Raw genomic sequence first — 7,282 nt, forward strand, 5'->3', positions numbered from 1 at the left:
TAAAAGAAAGAATCAAAATCACTGTCTGCCGGTGTAAGGGCCTTCTCTTACTGTGACAGTCTGAGGCCCTGTTCTGTGGCTAAGATCTTTGGCTAAACATCAGAGGCAGCCATAAGCTAGGAAGTGTATGGTCACATCCTCACATTCCAAACTAGTCACATTGGATCACCTTTCTAACAGCCCCAGATTGCCTTATTTCAATCTATCACCTCCAGAGAAAGGGAAGAGCCTAGAGGATATAAAAGGAAGTTTAGTTTGATAGTTTTCTGTTCGGTAAGTACTCACTTATCAATAGACACAGCTGGGAAACCCTTATGTCTTTATAGATGTAGTTGTGAAATCCTCAGTTCTGCATTGTTTTGTCATTATAGTTCCCACTTTGCTATTGTTTATTTGCATGGTCTCTGACTGGTTCTGTGATTGTTTCTGTCTGCTGTATAATTAATTTTGCTGGGTGTAAGCTAATTAAGGTGGTGGGCTATAACTGGTTAAATAATCATAATAGACTGTATATTTGCATGTTACATGTAAATGTGGAAAAATGACAGACTGTAGTTATTTGTCTTTGGAAATGCATAAAAAGATCCCAGCCTACATACAATGACATGTATTGGGCAGTAAGAGGAAAAACAAGTGTGAATTGAGACACAGAAGAGACAGGTTTTCTATAGTCGAAGGTTTGTGCGATCATGATACTTCTGGAAGGGATCATCAACGTACAGTTTCTTCTCTTCCAGAAAGAAGTGCTCATTTGATCAAGGAATTTACTTTGAGTTTTATTGCAAAACACTTGTTCCCTCAAGGGTCTTTTCTGTGGAATAGACGTTTTCCATAATTTTTTCTTGTAACCAGCTTTTTTCCTTAACCAAAGACCACAGTGCAGTCAGAGAAATCTATAGACCACAGATTTTCTCTTTCCTTTTTGAAGGCTATAATATGTGAGAGTCCTCACTGGCTGCTGAAGGACATGTGGCAGTAAGGGTGTTGCACAGACTGGCAAGATGGCGGTAGCTGTCGTTACGCAGAGGCTGTTGGGGATTTTAAGACCTCTGAATTTTCTGGTCCCTTTGGCCTACAACAGCTCCTGCAACATCCGTCTTATTTCTGGACTCTCCATATGATGTTTCAACCGGGTGCAGGCACCATTAGCTTCCTCTGTTACAAAACCTCTGCTGTCTGTTGGTGATCAGTCACGTGGGTGTCCTCTCTCCATCTTTAACAGTGTAACACCCTTACTGGCACATTATGTTGATGCAGGAGCTGTTGTAGGCCAAAGGGACCAGAAAATTCAGATGTCTTAAAATCCCCAACAGCCTGTGAGGACTCTCACATATTATAGCCTTCGAAAAGGAAAGAGGAAATCTTTAAAATCTGTGGTCTATAGATTTCTCTGATTGCACTGTGGTCTTTGGTTAAGGAAAAAAGCTGGTTACAAGAAAAAATTATGGAAAAAGTCTATTCCACAGAAAAGACGCTTGAGGGAACAAGTGTTTTGCAATAAAACTCGAAGTAAAGTCCTTGATCAAATGACCACTTCTTTCTGGAAGAGAAGAAACTGTACGTTGATGATCCCTTCCAGAAGTATCATGATTGCACAATCCTTCGACTATAGAAAACCTGTCTCTTCTGTGTCTCAGTTCACATTTCTGTTTTTCCTCTTACTGCCCAATACATGTCACTGTGTAGGCTGGGATCTTTTTATGCATTTCCAAAGACTAATAACTAGAGTCTGTCATTTTTCTGCATTTACATGTAACATGCAAATATACAGTCTGATTTGAATTATTGTACAAACACCTTAAATAATCATGATACAATATGTTAGGATTGGTTAGTTAAATTTAAGTAAAATGTTTGGTTAAGGTATAGCTAAGCAGAACTCAAGTATTACTATATAGTCTGCAGTCAATCAGGAAGTGTGGGGGGGATTGGAATCGTGTTTTGCTAAGGGGGGGAATGGGAACAGGGACACAGGTATGGCTCTGTAGTGTCAGAGCTGGGAAGGTGGACACTAAGGAAGGAAATTGGAATCATTGCTTGCTGGAAGTTCACCCCAATAAACATTGAATTTGCACCTTTGGACTTTGGGTATTGTTGCTCTCTGTTCATGTGAGAAGGACCAGGGAAGTGAGCGGATGAAGGAATAAGCCCGTAACATTGCATATACCATATGCCGGGTAATAACATGAAAGGACTCCATGCCCATAATTTTAAATAGTTCTCTTAATACAGAGCCAATTTACAAAGATGCTGCAACTGCAGCTAGCATTCCAGCCATGTGCACACAGACCGATGTTCTGGTGTTTCCTCCAAACTCCTGCAAAACGTGCTCCTCCCTCCATGTGTCATGCAGGTTGTTACACTGGGCACACGTAGGATTGGGCTGTTCATCCTACTTTAAAGTTCTTGCTCAGTTTCTCTGCTGTTAACTACTCCTGGTCCTATTGTAATTAATGGGAATTTTGCCATTCACTTCAATGAGCCAGAATTTCGTCCTCTGTTTCTTTCTTCCTGTTGATCAGGACAGAGCTCTCCATACCTTCCTATTTGGAATCAGTCCGCAACTAGGCAAGTAAACCCGCTCCACTGGCTTAGTGGATAGAGACTGAAGTCACAATTTCCACCCCTAATCGTGCATGTTCATGACAGGCCAACAGCTGTGACCTCTGAATCATTAAAATCTGACAAAGGACTTGTTCTTTGGAGAGAAAAGGCTGAACTTTTATCCTGGGATAGAGACAGCTACCCTTGTGGAGAGAAAAGACAGAATCACTCTCTAGTCCCTAAGGAAGCTTTCTGACCATCCTTGGTTACGAAGCTCTATGTAAGCTTGAAAGCTTGTGTCTCTCACCAACAGAAGTTGGTTCAATAAAAGGTATTATCTCCCCACCTTGTCTCTCTACACTATATTAGGTATGCACAGATATTGCTACGTCTGTTTGTGGGCTGAGCATTTCAGAGTAGAGGCACATGACAATGTGCGCTCTCTCTCTTTTACACACACACACACACACACTCCCCCTAGAGAAGCTGGCCAGATATGTGTGTGTGAATCGGCATTGTACTCCCTGCTTCAAAGGAGCCATCACCATGTCAGTGGCTGATGCAGAGCTGCCCTGACATGACAGCACACATTCAGCTGCGCTGCAAAATGTATTCATTATTACACAGAACACCAATGCAAATTAAAACACCGTTAAAGGGGCAAGTTCTCAGGGGGCTTCTGTTCATGAGTTCATGTGCTGCAGGGATGTGTGCGTGTGTGCACACAGACACATGCACTGTACACACAGCCTAACTGGGGTCATGAGGAGGCATTTGCATGTGCAGTTCAATATATGCACATCCCAGATGAAAGGGATATGCCTGCATTTTGTGTGTGCTGAGGCGTACTGACTCTTTAGCTCCCGTTCTTTAATCTAAATGGGCCCAAAAAAAGGTAATTTCTGAATGAAAATGGGAAATTTGGACCAGATCCTCCAGTGCTTTGAGATTGCACTGCTGGTGTGCTTTGGCCCCAGATCTGGGTAAAAGGCCCCATGGGGCTCATCCGAGCCTAAGGGTGGCCTTTCAGTGGAGTGCAGCCAACGAAGGGATTTATGCATTGCATAGGCTTCTTGCTGCCAGTGTAGTGGCCAAGAGTTGTGTGGCTACTGAAAACGGGAAGGGAGGTCAGTGTAATTACAGCAGTCCTCAGACTACTATAAGAGCACACATGGCAGAGGTACAGAGCAGCACCATGCATAGGGAGGGGCACAACTGGATGTTTTAACCCATCTTTAGACACCATCTCCTGACGTGCTCTGGGCATACTGGGGGTATTTGAGCATCTGACCCTTTATCTTCAGATCACTCGCTTCTTCCTACCGGGACAGCAAATTCTAAATACCGGGGCAGTCCTTATTCAGGCAAAAATGGGAGTGTTACTGACAAATGGCAAGGTAAAAATGGAGTAAGAATCTCAGGATTTGGCCTATGGGAGGTTTAAAATCCCCTGGCACGGAATGGTCCCCCTGGATTATCTAGCCACAGCAGGGCCAAGGAAGGGTGGAAAAGTAGCCTCATCTCTGAATTTCTTGGCTTTCCCCGCCTCCATTTAAACTCTCACTGTTATTTATGTTCATGTCAATTTTTGCAATTACTTATAAATGTAATCAAGACCTCTTGCATGTTCTATCCGTTCCAATAACTGAGGTCATTGGTCATCTCTCTAGGGGGCTGGGGCCTTTGACCTGCCCTTAGTATTGTGCCAGCGTTCTCCTGACATGCCAAGGGACGATGCTGCGGCAGCATGGCTCTCAGTAGCGACATTTCCCCGCACTGCTGCCTCTTCACCATCACATGGCGAGGGGCCATCGCGCCGCGACGCAGAAGGGTTGTGGTGCTGTGCCCAGAGCATGCCCAGTGGCATTTGCTGAATGAAAAATTCAGAGACGTCATGCAGCAGATCAAATTAGAGCACTTTGATGTTGTTAGTAGGTATTTGTATCGCTGCGGCGACCAGGCGGGGCCCCAGTCAGCAACGAGGCCCCATTGTGCTAGGTGCTGTAACACATACATTCCCTCCCCAGAGATCTGACCGTATGACTGACGGACAGGTGGAGGAAGTCCATGCCATGGCGGGCTGCCCTAGCTGGTGGTTAGCTCCAAACTCCCACCCCGTGCCTCAGGATAGAGGCCCCTCCTACAGACTGTGGGGAGGCAGAAATCGCTCCAACACCTTTATTAGTAACAATCCCCTTAACCAGCAAAGGGCACTTTTATCAGCACACATAGCTCGAGCACTCCCCAGCATCAGTGCCTCAGTCACTGATCAGGGCACCTCCTTTCCTGGAGCTCTGGCTTATCCTCACATGAGGCTCAAGCTCACAGCCTCCCCACAGACTGGCTCGTCCCTGGGCCTGTCCTCCTAGCCCTGTGCTCAGACTCCCAGCCGGCTCCAGTGACAGCAACATGGGCCGCCTCCAGCAGCCTGCACAGTTCCTTCCCAAAAAGCATCCCTGGAGGAGAGCGGGCAAGTAAGGGTGGGATTTCCTGCCAGGTCCCTAGCCAATCAGGACTCTGGGGTGTGGGGGAAGAGAGGGCTCCAGCTGCACAGCAGAGGTAGCGGGTGGGAGGTGGGAAGAGAGGTGTGACTATAGCAGGAGTACATGGTGACACAGACCAGTTACCTGCCTCACTGCAGTTGGATCTGACTGGTTTTCGTATCGGTGTCCAGCAGGCCCCCATCTCGTTGTTCGGGTACTGTTGTCACTACAGTAGAGGCGAGTCTGGAGAAGGGATTTGACATAGGACCAGGCAGTGGTATCCAAGCGTAAGGCGGGAGATGGAAGAAGATGCAAAGGCACTTGCAGTGCCAGAGGACAAAGGAGGCTGGCATGGTGGCAATGTGGAGGAAGGATTGCAATAAGACCTCAAGCAAGTATTTTGGAGCTGAGTTTTGAAGGGTCTAGAAAGGCCCTTGTGTTGGGTGCAGTGGAGAATGGGGAATTGAAGAAGGGGTGAAATGGTCAAAGCTACAGAGCCAGTAGATGATCTTATCAGCTGCTTTCAGACTGGATCTGAGTGGAGAGGGATTTATTTATATATTCATGAAGATTTGGCAAATCTATCCTAGCTGTGACGTACGGCTGTACACAGTGTGACTTCAGGGCTCTTGAATTCCCCTGTGAATTCATCTTGACAGGCAAAGGTCAGATGCATGAAAACCAGATGGCCCCACACATGCAGGGGACTGGACTAAATGACCTCTCCCGGTCACCTCCAGTCCTATGATTCTATGATTTGGGAAGGGGAGGGGATCATAACTATGACGAGCACTTTGCACTTTAATCCCACTTTAAAAGAGCCACAGCACATTCATTAAAATACAGAAATAGCTCTGAGCTGCTTGTACAAATTCAGGTCCAAACTTTCTCAAAGTCCGAAAGTGTTAGGATCCAGGGGTTTTGTTTGGTCACTTAGAAGGTCAGGGGGACCTGTGCTTTCCCAGCCTTTTGGGGAGTTCGCAACAGGGCTTTTGCCAACTCTGATAAAGGCCTCAATGAGGGGGCCAGTTAGTACCAAACGAGCAACTCAGCATGTTGTTAGCACATTGAGATTGGTTTTGTTGAAACTTGGTAATAAGCTAGGTGCTAAAGAGGCAAATAAGTTAGTGCTGTCTTTTCTGTGTGTGTGTTTTCATACTGCACTTATCACAATGGGGTCCTGGTCCATGACTGGGGCTCCTAAGCAATCACTCTACCAGTGATAGTATCTAAGGGCAGCCTAATTCGTTAATGAATGGGAACTCTGTTCTTGTGCTTGTGTTTACTTACAGAATCACCAGCTTTCAACATGTGCCTTGACATATCTGAGGAATAAATATGCTTATGAAATGAATCACATAATATGTGTTTCACTTCAAAACACCTTTCGCTGGGATTTTTCAGGCCGAGGAAAACCAACACAAATCTTTCTTTTAATGCAGTCAGAAATCAAGTGGCCACCTTCTCATTGCTGTATGGGGCAGTGCCATGCAGGTACTGAATGCTGTTTTGGAAGCCTGGCTATCCACCTCAATCTCCCATTCTCTCAGATTCATTGCACATGGGACCATTGCAGTTACCCCCTACCCATGTGCGCACGCACACACACACACACCCCTCCTAGCAGCAGGGCTGCCAGCCCCTGAGCCTGTGATTAAATGAACACGTGATTCGGATGTGTGATTATGCTTCTGTGCCCCTATTAAAATATATTAGCAGCAACTGAGAGGCCCGAATGGAGATTTAGCAGGAATTTCTGATGAGGAAAAAGTCTCATGTCTCATTTGTCAAGCATGAGGCTAAGCCCATGTTGGTTAGTCGATGCAAAATTTAATTTACAATAAAATAAATGATAATAATAGAGTCCAAACATCAGGGTTTCTTAGGTGAAAAATGCTGCAGCTCATTCAGTGTTGATACATTCAGCTCCCATGTAAAAATAAAAGTAAATATTTCAACACTTTGGGACTGACGCCTGCTGAGATTTAAATTCCAGGGCTTGCTTTGTACATAGATTAGATCCTCAGGAGCTGTCTTGGCCTCTGCAGCCACTGGATCAAGCTTAGAATACGTTCTTCCAAACAAAAAAAAAATAACCCCCCATATTGTCCCTCGTGTAGAGAGAGAGCTTAAAGGGTTTGAGAGTTCAAGGTCTCAGTCCTTATCTTCAGTGTGCTATCGGCCTGGGCCCAGGGCATGGAAAAGATTTCCTAAAGCTCCAGGATGTAAACTGAGTTCTACAAGTCTGTTCTTCT

At 45.5% G+C, this 7,282-nt stretch overlaps 1 pseudogene; it reads left to right on the forward strand.

The window, feature by feature from the left end:
• The first annotated feature begins 1,001 nt into the window (after positions 1–1,001).
• On the forward strand, positions 1,002–1,612 carry LOC141991402 (large ribosomal subunit protein bL35m-like; annotated as a pseudogene).
• Positions 1,613–7,282: the final 5,670 nt, after the last annotated feature.

This window comes from Natator depressus, chromosome 7, assembly GCF_965152275.1.
Source record: "Natator depressus isolate rNatDep1 chromosome 7, rNatDep2.hap1, whole genome shotgun sequence".
Classification (NCBI taxonomy): Eukaryota; Metazoa; Chordata; order Testudines; family Cheloniidae; genus Natator; species Natator depressus.